Genomic DNA, 16,157 nt, shown 5'->3' with positions numbered 1-16,157 from the left:
GCATAATGCAATGAAAAAAATCTGTATTTTTCAAACTAAAAATCTATGCTCCTAGGGACAGAGCTGTCTGAGTCACTGGCAAAAAATGGTAAATGAATTGAACTTCTTAGGTTGAAAGCGAAGAGTGCACAAGCTGACTTACTTTGTTTTCAAGGCACCTAGTAACAGTATTCTGGCTGTGATCTAGTCCTTGAGCAGCTCTAAAAGAAGCCTCTCCATATATTTATTTAAGAAAAACGATAATACAGAAACTTTGCTGAATATAAGTTTTAAAGGGAAAATTGTGGCCTTCACTATACTATATAGCAGGGGTCGGCAACCTTTCAGAAGTGGTGTGCCAAGTCTTCATTTATTCACTCTAATTTAAGGTTTCGCGTGCCAGTGATACATTTTAATGTTTTTAGAAGGTCTCTTTCTATAAGTCTATAATATATAACTAAACTATTGTTGTATGTAAAGTAAATAAGGTTTTTAAAATGTTTAAGAAGCTTCCTTTAAAAATTAAATTAAAATGCAGAGCCCCCCGGACCGGTGGCTAGGACCCGGGCACTGTGAGCACCACTGAAAATCAGCTCGCATGCCGCCTTTGGCACCCATGCCATAGGTTGCCTACCCCTGCTGTATAGACACTGACCATTCTAAAGCGTTCCCAATCTTCTAACAACCATAACTCCACTTCAATCCACCTGCTTTCCTGAATACAAGAGGAAAAATATTATAAGCAGGGGAGGTGGGACTCGTAGGATGCTATTTTGTCCAAGAGTGACCTGTACTGAGTGAGTGACTAAGTTATCTGTAGCTACTGGTGGGTTCATAAATGCTTTGTCCTCATGGTGCCTGGCCAGCTGTTTACCATGGATGTTAGTTAACATCATGAATGGTTAGAAATGGCATTTTATAAAGAGCTACCTGAATCAGTGTCTAGCAACCAACATTAAGCCCCTAAAATTAGTTGACTGGTAACTTTAGTTATCACTAATGAATCCAGTCCTGCAAGTGCTCCACAGGCTTGCAGACATGGGCCCTTTACAGGCCCAGACTTGGCTGCTGGATAACCAGTCACTTGTCAGGTGGACTGGTCACTTGTTGCATCTGTAGGTATGATCCACTGGCACGTAGGCATTAGTTGCACTGCACCATCTGCCCTGTTCCATCAGGGGATATTTCCACATAGGCAGTTAGGACATGACTGCTGCTCTCTTGCAAAGGCCCCACTGCTGCCACCCATGTTCCCCGGGCTGGCCTGCTGAGATCTGCTGCCCAAAGGCTCCTGCCTTTAGTGCCTGGGTGTTCCATACATGTATTCTGAAGCAGGAGAGATAAGGGTATAATATCCATACAGGAGCATGGCTACATTATAGCACCTCCCTGTTAAAAAGGAGGGTTGCTGTTCCTGTTTCATTAGTCTGAACTGGGTGTAGCCTCCAAGCTTCTGATAATTCGCCAATTCAGGCTTGGTTGGGAAAAGCTTGGGTATCTTGCCTTATAGGGTACGTTATTAGCCAGGTACAAAAGGTGTTACACAGCCATGTGCCATTATTTTTAACAGGCAATAATGTATGTAACTGTTTGTGCCCCATGCTGAAGATTTAACCGCACATCCCAAAGCCCAGTGAACTGATAGTTAGAAGCCATCTTTCATACCTGAAAGGCAGATCAATGAAGAGCTGTGAGCTTTTTATTATAGCTTCTGTATCTGTAAATATAGCCAGTAGATGACTACCTTAACAACTGCAAGTTAAGTTGGAAATGTAGTACCATTCTGTGCTCACCGAAGTAGAAAGGATCACTTTTCTGGTGTGATGGGGAAGTTTGAATGCTATTACAAGCCCTGTGAGCATGGAGGTTTTAAGATTACAATTCCAGAAACTGAATCAATTGAGTGATACATCAGAGACTTGAGTCTGAAACATATGTCATGTGTGGGTCTGTGAACAGAGGTCAGACCTGTGAAAGGCATGTAAAACAGCACCCAAAAAGTCGGCACATCTTTAAAGCAACGGGCTTTAGCAAAAGCCAGGTAGATTTTTAGAGTTTCCATGGGGTTTCCAAAGATTTCTCCTCTGAGAAAATTGAGTGCAAGGAAACTGAAACAATAAGATGAGGTTTTAATGGTCATGGATAAACACCATTCTTCCCTAAGCATGGGCAGTAGACAGAATGAGTGAAATCAGGGTCCTATTGAAGTCAATGGCAAAACTCCCATTGACCTAAATGGGATCAAGATTTCACCCAATAACTGTACATTTCCAGGTTTCAGAGTAGCAGCCGTGTTAGTCCGTATTCGCAAAAAGAAAAGGAGTACTAGTGGCACCTTAGACTAACCAATTTATTTGAGCATAAGCTTTCGTGAGCTACAGCTCCAGATACTCAGTACCAGATACCTGTTTGCCGAATGTTTGAAATGCTTTACAGAATGAGAAGATACCTATAGATCAGTGATGTCTTATAGTGGCTTGTTTCTCATACAAAAACTTCACTGCAGGCGGAGTTTCAGTATCTCAGATGAGGACCTGTCTGACAAAAATGGTATCAGAGGGGTATATGAGATGGCAGGCGGGACTCTGTTCCACTCTTGTACATGTGAAGGGTACACTGGAATCTGTGAGGATGGGAAGAGTGTCTCTCTTAAGAAGTCAAAACTTCATTCCCAGTGGCTAATAGGGGGCAGCACCCCTTCACAGCGCACTGACACCAGTTACTGCAGAATGGGGAATCAGATATTATTCCTTCCCCATGTAACCATTTTTCTTCTCCTCCTCCTTCCCCTCAGGTGGAGGAGGAGGATCTTACTGGAGTGTGTGGCCTTCACACCTACCAAAGGGCTGCATTCCATTGACATTAGCACACCGGAACCTGTTTATAGGGCCTGATCCAGAGCCCTTTGAAGTCAATGGAAAGATCCTCACTGACTTCATTGGGCTTTGAATCAGGCCCATAGTGATGTGAGGCTATAAGCAGGGTGAGACTTTGCTACATAAGGGGAGTGGAAGTGCATTGAAACAAAGTTAGGAGTAACCCTGTGTTCAAGTTTGTACGGGGAGGTTACACTGTCTTTGATCAAATTCCTTTTTATTGCTGAGAAGCTGACACAGGAAGAACATAAAACAAATGTGTGCAAATCTACTTAATAAGTAGATAAAACAGGTGCATTATTACTTCACCAAGTACAATTTGCTTCATCAGTGTGGTGACAGCAGCTATCTCTGATGTTTCTCAGGCTTTTACCCTAATTGTCTGGATACAGGCAAAGCAATACAGATATTCTACTATTGTTCAGCAATGCCCTTCCTCATGAGCATTTGGCCCATGCTCAGCCTTCAAACATACTTCACGCAACAATACAAAATATAGCTGAGACAAGTAATAACACCACTGCGAGTCTAAACCTCATCCGCATTCCACTGCATGGGAAACAAATGGGGAATGAGATAAAAAGATTAATACAGTAAGTGCTGGAAAGATCTTTTTAAAACAAAAAACAGAGGGATAAATGTCAGCCCAAGGATCAAAAGCTTATGATGCTTGGAGACAGGTTGTCGACAAGCAGAACACAGCCTGTCCATAGAGTAGCATACAAGCAATTAGAAAATGTCCAGCCTGAGAAACCTAAGTCATCTTTAAAGAGTGCCAAGAACTGATACATAATGGATTTGATTCCTCATTCCTTCCGCACCCAATGCTCTCCTTGGAGTCGGAGGGAATTTTAGTCATGCCGGGAGAGTGAAATTAACCCCCACGCAGAGGTCCAGCATAAGGCCCAAACACCACTTAAATTCCACTCACCCCTTATCTGTCCAGGGGTGGTGATAGCCTGTGTCCAGGAGTGAATCTCTATCTATTTTAGGGTTTTATATTGCTGCCCATCACCCTATTATCTCAGCTCCTATCTCAGCCAGAAAACAGGCCAGGGACCTATCTAAATAAGATTGTACTTGATTTTGCTTCTGTCAAGGTTCCTTCCCCACTCTGAAGTCTAGGGTACAGATGTGGGGACCTGCATGAAAACCTCCTAAGCTTACTTTTACCAGCTCAGGTTAAAAATTCCCCAAGGTACAAATTATTTTACCCTTTGCCCTTGGATTTCCACTGCCACCACCAAACTTTATCTGGGTTCCTGAAAAAATGTAGTTTGGACACATCTTTCCCCCCAAAATCCTCCCAACCTTTGCATCCCACTTCCTGGGAAAAGTTTGGTAAAAATCCTCACCAATTTGCATAGGTGACCACAGACCCAAACCCTTGGATCTTAGAACAATGAAAAAGCATTGTTTTCTTACAAGAAGACTTTTAATAGAAGTAAAAAGAAATCACCTCTGTAAAATCAGGATGGTAGATACCTTACAGGGTAATTAGATTCAAACATAGAGAATCCCTCTAGGCAAAACCTTAAGTTACAAAAAAGACACACAGACAGAAATATTCATTCTATTCAGCACAGCTATTTTCTCAGATATTTAAAGAAATCATAATCTAACACATACCTAGCTAGATTACTTACTAAGTTCTAAGACTCCATTCCTGTTCTGTCTCTGGCAAAAGCATCATACAGACAGACACAGACGCTTTGTTTTTCTCCCTCCTCCCAGCTTTTGAAAATATCTTGTCTCCTCATTGGTCATTTTGGTCAGGTGCCAGCAAGGTTACCTTTAGCTTCTTAACCCTTTACAGGTGAGAGGATTTTTCCTCTTGCCAGGAGGGATTTTAAAGGGGTTTACTCTTCCCTTTATATTTATGACAGCTTCACTGGAAGAGAAGCACAAATGCTTGCAATTAATGATGATAACACTTAATCATGTGTTTAATTTTAAGCATATGTTTAAGTCCCATTGAGAACTAGAGTCCCATTGATGTAAATGCCTGTGATTAAGAATCCTTCCTGAATAGGGGTGCTGGGAAAAAAATTAAAAACACCTAGGTGATTTATGATCCTAGGTTGCATTGGAAATGGTGACATTTAGGCTCCCAAGGCTCTTAGGCACTTCTGAAAATGTATCCCACTTTCCTGAATGAGGGTCTAACAGAAAGTGGGGAAGACTAAGGATTAATAGACCGAGTAGGTACCTCATTATAATATCCAATAATATCTCTTTCTTCTCTCATGTTTTACAACTGCTCTTTAGAGTTGTACATAGGGGTGGACAATACCTTCCCTCTTGTAGACAATGTCCAGAAGAAAAAGTTACCATATCTCACCCCCTGCCCCACACACATGCAGTGTTTATTTACAATGCCGGACAATTGTTTTAGGAGCTCTCCAGAAGAACTTTGATAACTTGTTCAGTCAAAAGCTCGCCATTGTCAATGACAGGAATGAAACATGACAGCAGAGTAGACAGGGACATATTTCATCTGAGTGCCAGAGTCAGACACCCCTTCCAATTTTCCCTAGTCATTTATTTTTTTGATGGCTGTTTTATTTGCGCATCTTGGTTAAAAAAATAAAGGAGAGGGGAAATCAGGGCACATAATTCCCATGACTGGAAACATTTGGGTAACCTCCCCAATCTTTGCATCTCCTCCTGTTTAGAGTTAATGGTAGGAGTTATGGTATAGACCACAAGGGCATATATTACATGTGAACATCTGTCTCGTGTACAGCAGTTGATGGATCTTGTATGTTTAATAATAATATTTGTCACTTGTATAGTGCTTTCCTGTTGAAGGCCTCCAGGTGCTTTTCAAAACTGGGTGATTATTATTGGCTCTGTATTACAAACCAGGAAGCTGAGGCACAGTGTCTGTGATGTGCTCAAGGTGACATGGCTTGCCAATGGAAGAATAAGACATAGGACTTTTGTGTCCTTATTTGCAGCCCTGTCTATGCTCCATCCACTAGACCACAGCTGCCTTTGTGTTCAGTAAATCACGGGGTAAGCTTATGGGCTCTATTATAAATAATAATCCTCCATATTTATAGTTTGATAATTTGAGTTTGTGGACTGGAGCATGAAATTGTTGCAGTAGCCTACAGGCTTCTCACAGAGACAAAGGAGAGCAAAATGAATCGCCTGGTGCAATTGTTAGGATAGGGGAGAAGTTATAGATGCTGAGCTGTATTTTAAAAGAAATTTTCAATGACAATCAATACACACTTCTCCTCCTGGCCTCAAATGAAGGTCAGACACAAGAAGGTGAGCTTTGCTTCCTTTCAGGCAGGCTTCATTGACATCTGGGCATATCTGACACCTGTGCTTACCTCACCTAATCAATTCCCTTCCACTACAGGGGCCATATATACAGTGAAACCTTGGTCTCTCCTGTTCTCTGCCCATGGCACACAAGAGATTAGTATCCTGGGGACTGAAATGTTGTAGTTATTGGGTTCAATATGGGGTAACTGGATGAAGTTTAATAGCCTGTGATATATATAGGTCAGACTAGATGATCTACTGATCCCTTCTGCCCATTAAACTACTACACAAAGGGAGGACTAAACCAGTGTTTGGACAGGAGCAGGGGTGCTCAAAGGTGATTTAAAACACTTCTGCCACCCTGCTATGCCAAGTGGTCCTTGGTCTCATCTGAGCATCTGGGCAATAGCCTCCTTTCAAAAACTTAACCCAACACTGTATGGAAGGGAAATGGACTCAGAATCTAGGAATCTGAATTCTTATATCTACAACATTTCTTGTCACCAAGTACCTTAACTCTGTCACATACCAGCTCTTCAACTCCATCACAGACACCATATGTATGTTATAAAAGTATCAGTTAGTGCCAGTTACTTTAGACTTGGTGACAAGAATTCCAGAATGGCAGGTGAGCCAGAGAAGGAGACCTCTGAAGGACCTATTAGGAGTTGGTGGCATTCATTTCCATTAACAGAGCTTAGAGAGATGTGTAGGTTATACTGATGTATGGTGCCTCTGACTGCTGGATGTTGGGACTGGATGACAGGGGATGTATCACTTGATAATTCCCCCTGTTCTGTTCATTCCCTCTGAAGCATCTGGCATTGGTCATTGTCAGAAGACAGCATAGTGGGCTAGATGGATCCTTGGTCTGATGCAGTATGGCCATTCTTACATTCTTAAAAGGAAATCAACTGCTATTTAGCAGAGCTGTGTCTTTGCAATGTTAGAAAAAGTTCTACTTATTTTTATACAAGAAATTGTGGGCCAGATTTTTTAAAGGTATTTAGATGCCTAAAGATGCAGACAGGCGCCTAGTGGGGTTTTCAAAGTTCCTATGTGGATCTTCAGGTAGCTAAATACATTTAAAAATCTGCTCCTGCATGATCGGATTAAGAGCAGACAAGGTGACTACAAATTGGATCACTACACAAAGGGTAAAAAACCACATTGATTTGTTTGGGTTTTCTCCACACCGCTGTTCACACTACCACCATAAAGACAAGACTTTTTTTAGTTTAATAGAATAGATATAACTTGAAGTAATGGAATGAAACTGGGTGGAGGGAAGATCAGTATAGTCTGAATATTAGTAAGTATTTCATAACACTGGACTAGCAATGGTCTTGATTACAGTCCCTCAGATAATGGAAGCTTCATCCCTGGAGTCACTTAAAACTGGACTCAAAAAAGTACTGAATATATAGACTATTTTCAAAGCTGCCAAGGTGATTTTGACATCCAGTTGCCAGGCGTTCAAATCTTCCAGGAGGCTTTGAAAATTTCAACCACATTGTGATGAAAACCCCTGCACTAGTAGCACAATGAAAGCATGAAGAGTAGGCCTCTCCTGTCTCTAACTTATAGGTTTCCCTTTCATTTGTTAGATTGTACAAGAAGTGGAAGTTTCTCAAAGGCACAAATGGCAGCTGCGCTCCTAACTCACTTGGTAAGTCATTGGGAGTTGGGCACCTAACTACTGTTTGTGCCTTTGAAAATCTCCCCTGAATTCTCCAGGTTTTGATGACATTGCCTTTTATTACCATGTACTCTGGTAACAGGCATCGGGAAATATTCTCTGCTCAGCTCATGAAGTTTTAAGTGTGAATCTCCATTCATGAGAAAATATGCCCTTAAACAGAGAAACCTGTCCAATTTTATCTCCTTAACTTTTCTGTCCTCTGAACGACATGAGTCAGTAGTTAGTGCCAGTGGGTGTGCCTGGATATTGTTTTCAGGGACTGTGTTAATGTTAACATGTTGTGGCTTTTGAGGAAGAACTTTCTGTGCTATGGGATCGTGCTTTTTCCTGTTTGATGGTCTCGCTGGTACAACCAATGGAGGGGGAATGGAGGCTGGGGACATAGTACACGCAGTCTGACAAAGAGTGAAGACTTTGCTTTCCTTTTGAATTCCCTTCTGGCAGTCTGCTGTTATCAGAAGCAATAATGCAGCAGCCTAAATGCCACAGTACTATACAAGTTAATAAGTGCTGGTGTTTTACTTCTACATGATATTTTTCACACTTCCAGCTCATGAGCTTTGTGTTTGATCTTTGAGCCCTTCAGCATGAGTTTTTATAGTCTCTTTAGTGTACTTGTGTGGAAAAAAATCTATTCAAAAACCTTTTGCAAGAATCTCACTGAAGCTTCCTCTTGAGGATGCGCCAAGCACCACACATCAGTATAACTTCTACACATGACTCCAAGTTTTGTTAATGGAAATGAATGCCATCAACTCCTAATAAGTCTTTCAGAGGACTTCTTCTCTGTCCCACCTTCCATTCTCGGGTTCTCATCATCAAGTCAAAAGTTACTGGCACTAATGGATACTTTCTTAAAACATACATATGGTGTCTGTGATGGAGTTGAAGTGCTGGTATGTGATAGGGTTAAGGTGCTTGGTGAAAAGAAATATTATAGCTATTAGAATTCAGATTACTAGGTTCTGAGTCTGTTACCCTTCCATACAGTGATGAGTTAGGTTTTTGAAAGAAAACTATTGCCCAGATACTCAGATGTGACCAAGGACCACTTGGCATAGGAAGGTGGCAGAAGTGTTTTTGAGCTACATTTGAGCACCTTGCTCCTGTCCAAACACTGATTTAGTCCACATCATAAATTAAATACCCTGTTTATTTCTCTTTGTCTCTCTGCATCCTAATGTCAAACAAGTTGGTTACTTCAGCCAAGGGTTAGAGTTGTAGAAGATAGGGTGTAGAGTGGAAGTGTAGAATTAACTATGAAGTTGCTACCATTCCCTCCATAGCAAAAGGTTTAGACATAGTAGATGATGAAAAAGTCCCCCAAGGAACATAGTGGATGCTCCATTGCCTGAGTTATTCAAATTGCACTGGACTAAGCACTAGAGAATATACTTTATTATCATTATTATTGTTTATTATTGATCATTATTGTATTATATTATTAATAATAAACATTTATATTAAAGTAACTCTAAGAGGCACCCAGGCCATGGCTCCACTGTGCTAGCTGCCGTATGAACAAATTAAAAATAAAGTCCCTGCTCTAAAGAGCTTATACTCTTAAAAATGACATAACAGGTGGATGAGACAAACAAATGTGTTGGGTGGGAGGTCGGGGAGACAAGACAAAACAACACAAACAATTAGCAAATCAGAGGCAGTACCACCTGCCTAGCCATTCCCTTACTCTAGGGAACAATCCATTACTGGGCAGTGAATAAACTATATGATGTAATTGGTCTATCCCATCTGTAAATTAATCACTCTATGCGATTCATTAAAAATATGAACTTGGTTATGAGAAGGTGTTGACTTTTCCCAGCAGTAACGTTGCCAGTGGTTAGTTTCATTGTGTGTCATTCTAAACATTCCCTCTTCTTAAATAGGTGTTCCTGTTTGCCTCTTTGTTGTACACACTGTCAATATACTTGACAATTCCAAGGGGGAAGTTATTTTAAGGCACATGGGGCAGTGAGGCACCCAACTCCTACTGAATAGCAAGGGGGGTTGGGTATCTCATTTCTCTTTGTGCAAAGGAAAATCAGTCCCCTTCTTGTATTTTCTCACATGGCTGTGACTGGATGTCCTTGGGCAATAGATCTCAGTATACCAGGAATCTTATCTAAGTACTACGATAAAGTATTATACAATAAACCCTTACATAATTATTGATGCTTTATTTCCCTTAGAAAATCCCATTACATCTGACTTCACGAGATAAGGATTTATCAGATATACTAGGACAGCTAGTTACTGTCAATAAATTCCATGTCCAATTCCACCTCTTTTTTTATTAAAATGTAAATTATTATTTTGTTTTATTAGCTGGTATTTCCCCCCCTAAATACGTTGCATAAACATATTTCAGTCACTGCCAAAGCACCAAAGCTAAGCTATGCAATGTCACTTGCAAAAACCGGACACTTACTGGCCCTCTTCCACAGACTGTAATGGCAAAGGCCCAAATTCTGTCCTCAGTTAAACCAATGTAAGAAGGAGGAACCTCACTGATGAGTATTATTATTTATTTTGTATTGCAGTCACACCTAGAGGCTTGATCTTTAGAATACAAGGGTACCTCAAGATTAGTGCAGATCAGTGTGGGTACGTTATAGGCTGGAAGCATCCATGCAGAGCTCTCTATACTGCATGCCTCCCCACTGTCTCTAGGTTTTCCTATCGTCCCCTTATCTCCTTCCAGCTCCATTGGAATCACATTGGCACAGACTCCTTTGCCCGCCTCTGCCTCTGGAAAACACCTCAAGGGGCTTTGTCAAGGTTCCTCCCCCACTCTGAACTCTAGGGTGCAGATGTGGGGACCTGCATGAAAAACCTCCTAAGCTTATCTTTACCAGCTTAGGTCAAAACTTCCCCAAGGTACAAAATATTCCACCCTTTGTCCTTGGATTGGCCGCTACCACCACCAAACTAATACTGGTTACTGGGGAAGAGCTGTTTGGACGCGTCTTTCCCCCCAAAATACTTCCCAAAACCTTGCACCCCACTTCCTGGACAAGGTTTGGTAAAAAGCCTCACCAATTTGCCTAGGTGACTACAGACCCAGACCCTTGGATCTTAAGAACAATGAACAATCCTCCCAACACTTGCACCCCCCCTTTCCTGGGAAATGTTGGATAAAAAGCCTCACCAATTTGCATAGGTGACCACAGACCCAAACCCTTGGATCTGAGAACAATGAAAAAGCATTCAGTTGTCTTACAAGAAGACTTTTAATAAAAATAGAAGTAAATAGAAATAAAGAAATCCCCCCTGTAAAATCAGGATGGTAGATACCTTACAGGGTAATTAGATTCAAAACATAGAGAACCCCTCTAGGCAAAATCTTAAGTTACAAAAAAGATACACAGACAGAAATAGTTATTCTATTCAGCACAGTTCTTTTCTCAGCCATTTAAAGAAATCATAATCTAACACGTACCTAGCTAGATTACTTACTAAATGTTCTAAGACTCCATTCCTGGTCTATCCCCAGCCAAGACAGAATATAGACAGATACGCAGACCCTTTGTTTCTCTCCCTCCTCCCAGCTTTTGAAAGTATCTTTTCTCCTCATTGGTCATTTTGGTCAGGTGCCAGTGAGGTTACCTTTAGCTTCTTAACCCTTTACAGGTGAGAGGATTTTTTTTCTCTGGCCAGGAGGGATTTTAAAGGGGTTTACCCTTCCCTTTATATTTATGACAGGCTTCCACAGCAATGAGCTGGCTTAGCTTCTGTTTGCATTCATTTATTATTATTATGGTTTACAATAATGCCTCGAGCCCCAGTCAGGCATCAATGGGATGGTGGCAGGGGTTCTAATATGCAGATTGTGTGAACCCTGGACAAGGAGATGTACCTTATATCATGTTCTAAAAGTGGGGAAGTTTGGGATCACATGTACATTGAGTGGGACACCAAGAGGCCACAAATGAGAATAACTTGTTTTCGAAACTCTGTACTTGGGACAGACAGCTGAAAGCATCCCTCCTGCTGCTGTCAAAGTGAACACAGGTAAAGCCTACCAGTTGTAATGATGGGGCTTAGGAAAAGAGGTGGGATGATTAAGACCCAGGCCATTTAGGGCTTTATAGATGGTATCCAGTATAGATGGGTCACCAGCATAGAGCACAGGTGTGATGTGCTCTGGACAGTGTGCTCTACTCAAGAGATGACTGGCCAATATGGCAAAAGAGCAAATTTTCCCAAATAATATTACTATCAATTAGTTACCATCTCCAGAAGCTGATGTTTAATTGCTTTACCACAGGGGTACTGCTGTGGCATGTTTGGTATTATCTAATTTGGTAAAATCCATATCTATTTAATATTGAACTAAAGTTTAATATAGTTTGGGTTTTTTTAAGTAATAGCACCCAAAATCAATGTGTTTGCATTGTTAGCTAGCCACAATGCAATAGTTAGTCCTTGTGTGCGCATGCTTTGTGTGCTGTCTGCATAAGCTATGCGTGGCACACCTACCTTTCTCTATTAAAGCACAGAAATATAGGCAGTAATGACAATTTCCAATAAGTGAACTCCATCATAAGTGAGTTAAATGGTATCTATTTGTTTTAATTTGGGGTTGACTCTAAATTAACCTACCAACCTTGCAAAGGGAACAGTGACCTCTTCAAATAAATTGATTGCCTTAAATTTCCAAGTGTCTTATGATTTTGGATGTCTTAAATTTGGCGTGGGCAACTTGAGATGCATTAGGTGGGTAAGAGTGCTCCTACCTGAGTTGTACTGACACTTAACGTCAAAAATAAAAAGGTGACCTATTTGTTCTTAGAAACATATAATAGACTCAAGTTAGATCTAGTGGTCTTCCATACCAGAAAAACAGGCTTAAGGATGGATTGTTGGCAAAAGGAGCACACTGTCAGAAAGCCATCTGTACAGTACTTTATTACATGTAGTTTTTTCCAGCAACTAACAAGTTGTTGATCTAACTTAACTAGCCACAAGATAGTGTGACAGGGTAGCTGGCCCCTTAAATTAAACTGGGCTCAGCTCTCCTGTTCCCCTCCAGTTGCCCTAGTACAGTGTAAGGAGGAGGGTGGGCTGCCCCTGGGAGTTATAAATGAGAGTCCTGAATCCTGAGAGAGAGAGAGTGTGTGTGTGTGTGTGTGTAGAGGGATAGTTCAGAACCCAGAGTTTAGAAAGGGATGGAGTCCAGAGTTCTGATTGCTCAGAAGACAGACAAAGCTGGGGTGAGAAGATGCCCCTGAAGGAGGGAGCAGTGAAAGTTCCCTGGTTGAGCAGTGGCACCAGATCAGGCTGGTGAAAGCAGAAAGCAATTGGGGGTCACCTACAAACTTCCCCAGGCCACAGAGCCATGGTCAGAGAGAGCTGTGAAGCCTGAGAACAGCAGAGGGGGATGCTTGCTGGCTTTCTGAGCCAGAGAACTGAAGCCAGGGGACCAGAGAAGGCTGATGGCTGAGGAATGATGGAGGTTGAGTCCACTGATGTCTCCAGGCCAGATCGGGACCCTACCTGAGAAGGAAACAGAGCTGAGAGACATGGTGAGAGATGCTAGAGCGGTAGTTTGTGTTGGACTGTTGGGGTGAATGTATTGTTTGGACTGTGCTGGGGGGATTCTGGTTGATGGAAGTGAGACAGTGGGTGATAAATTAACTCCACAAAAGGGCTATTTATATGCTCTGAAGGCTGTACTCAGTTTTTCTGAAGAATCAAGAGATAAACTACAGTGAAGAGCCACTTGCAGAGCTGCCCTACTGGCATCAGGGGATGCCTGGGAGGAGGCCACTTGTTTACAGACAATCTTAGAGACTTACAGTGTTGCCCACTGTTGTGATTTGTATCACAAGCCTGGTAAACTCTGTTTTTTTCGAACCCCAGCTCCTGAAGTCGTGTGATCACCTGAGAACCTCAACTTTCTATTTTTAAAAAGTAAGTTTCTAGCTTTCCTGGAGAAATGCTTGGAAACATGACTTGAGTGCTCCCTGATCGCTTTTGTCATAGATGACATAGATGTCATTTTGCTGATGCTTTTCTCCATGGCTTTGTAGCATGGCTCATCTTAGGAAATAGCAGAAACTTGCTACTGGTTGTCTTTCTGTGTTCCCATAAAACATCTTTTTGTCTTTCTCCACAGTCATTAGAGTGGCTATTAGTGTGCTGCTTACAGGACTTTGCATCTGTCCTTAGGAGGGAATCTACGGTAGTGTTCAGAGTACATTTTTGGTCCTCCTAGAGGCCAGACTCTAACAGAAGAGGTATTTTACTTTCTACTAACGCCACTATTTCCTGTGTAGAGAGAGAAGAGGAGTGGGCTGAGGTCAGGGCCTTGGAAAACCCCCACAAAGAAGAGGATGACAACCCATCAAAAGAGATGCTGAGACAAATGCTTCTGAGAGGCAGGGAATGGTGCTTTATTGCCTGAGTACAGCCGTGGGTGGCAAGGTACCTGGGTTCTGATCCCAGCATTGTCATTCTCTTGCTGTGGCCTTGGGCAAATCTGTAACCACTCTGCCTGTTCTCCCATCTGTAATCTGAGGATAATAATGTCCGCCAAAGAGAGTGCTGTGACTAGTTACTGTTTGTGAAGTGCTTTGAATGTGCAAAGGTCTGTGTAAATGCTATGTTTAAATATTCCTGTAATACAGGATTATGTGAAGTGGAAATAATCTTCGAATTCAGACCTTTTCAAACAGACGTTTCTCAGTTCCCAGTAAGTGATCAGAAAGTAGAGCATGACAAACAGAAAGTATTTTAAAAGCTTTCACTTTCTTTACCTTGGATCTGATATCTCCTTTAATCCCACACTTTTTATAAGTGGCAATGAAATTCAATTTACAGAGACTAGCAAACTCAGTGGTTTAACATTTCAGATGTGTGCCATTTTCTGGAGGTATTATCCTCTTTACCGACAAACCAAGTGGAGTTTAGTAATTAAACCTCAGAAGTTTAATGTGAGATTATAAAACTTCTGCCTTGAGATTTTTTTTCCCCCACAAAGGTATCCATCTGGATGCTGTTGTCTTAAAAATAATCCTTTCTCAGGGTTTGGAAATAGCTAGGATTGTGACTATTGGTTTAAAATGATAAGGATTCCCCTGCCTTTTTCCACTCTTGTTCTATGGCACATTCACTCCCACTAGAACCTTGTCACTCTTGGCCCTGTTTTTATAATCATTGTTCTGTCATCTGCTACACTGCCTGATGTATATTTCTTTCCCTGCAGTCAGTAGCAGATATCAACAGTCTTCATCAGTCAGCAGGCCTGGTTTTAGGGATTTTATGGTCCCCACCGACCTGTCAGACTACTCTATCCTATCCCAATGTTCGCTTTATTATAGAGTTATTTAATTTTAATGTTCTGCCAGCGAGCTGGAGAATGTGGGGAAGAAAGCATAAGTGTAAAAGTCTGATCCAGGGGCAGAACGGGCCCTCCATCCACCTGCTGCTATACTGTGTTGTATCTGGAGCTTACTAATAAACATATTTGGTGAAGGTCCCTCAGTAGATTGGGTGTGCTGTATAATTCACCTGGAGGGCTGATCAGCCTGGGTCTTCAGGAGCTTCACAGGGGGCAAAAAGGGGTAGTTTGCCCTAGGCCCTCTGTGACGTTCTGTACCTCAAGGGAACACCCTGCACCCCCATGGTCATTCTTATAATATGATTATGTGGTATCCAATGCAAAGGTTATCATGTTGGGTGTTTTCGGAAAGCTCATGATGCACTGAGCATTGTTGTTATAGTAATGTTATAGGTTGTAATTTCATATATATAGTTGTGAGGCTGAAAATGTGTCCTCATGGCTTAAAACAAGCCCAGGCAAAAACTCTCCAAGAGCAGAGGGGCAGTTCACACCTCATCAGGGCTTGTATGGGATGAACCCAGCCCAGCCTCACAGGAACAAAGGACACTGCCCTAGGCAGCAATAAAGGAAATGTTGGACTCTCGAGTGAGTCACCCCCCTTCCTTTGGTCAGTTTGAGACTACGATGAGGTAATGCTCACATGACTCCGAAGAGGGGGGCAAAGCCAAGAGGGAAGAAAGAACATAATAAAAGGGAGAGACGTTTGCCATGCTCTCTCTCTTTTCCGCCTACATCTACAGACCCACCACCAAGCGACTGAAGCGCTGATCAAAGGGGAGAGCCTGGCTGAAGGGCAACCAGCTAGCCTGTGATGAGAAGCATCTAAGTCTGTAAGGGCACTGAAAGTGTTAAGATCAGCTTAGAATGCATTTTGCTTTTATTTCATTTGACCAAATCTGACTTGTTGTTCTTTGACTTATAATCACTTAAAATCTATGTTTGTAGTTAATAAATCTGTTTGTTTATTCTACCT

The sequence above is a fragment of the Eretmochelys imbricata genome, chromosome 2 (assembly GCF_965152235.1).
Source record: "Eretmochelys imbricata isolate rEreImb1 chromosome 2, rEreImb1.hap1, whole genome shotgun sequence".
NCBI classification, from domain to species: Eukaryota; Metazoa; Chordata; order Testudines; family Cheloniidae; genus Eretmochelys; species Eretmochelys imbricata.
The sequence above is the reverse complement of the archived record's forward strand: the minus strand, read 5'-3'. Positions refer to the sequence as shown.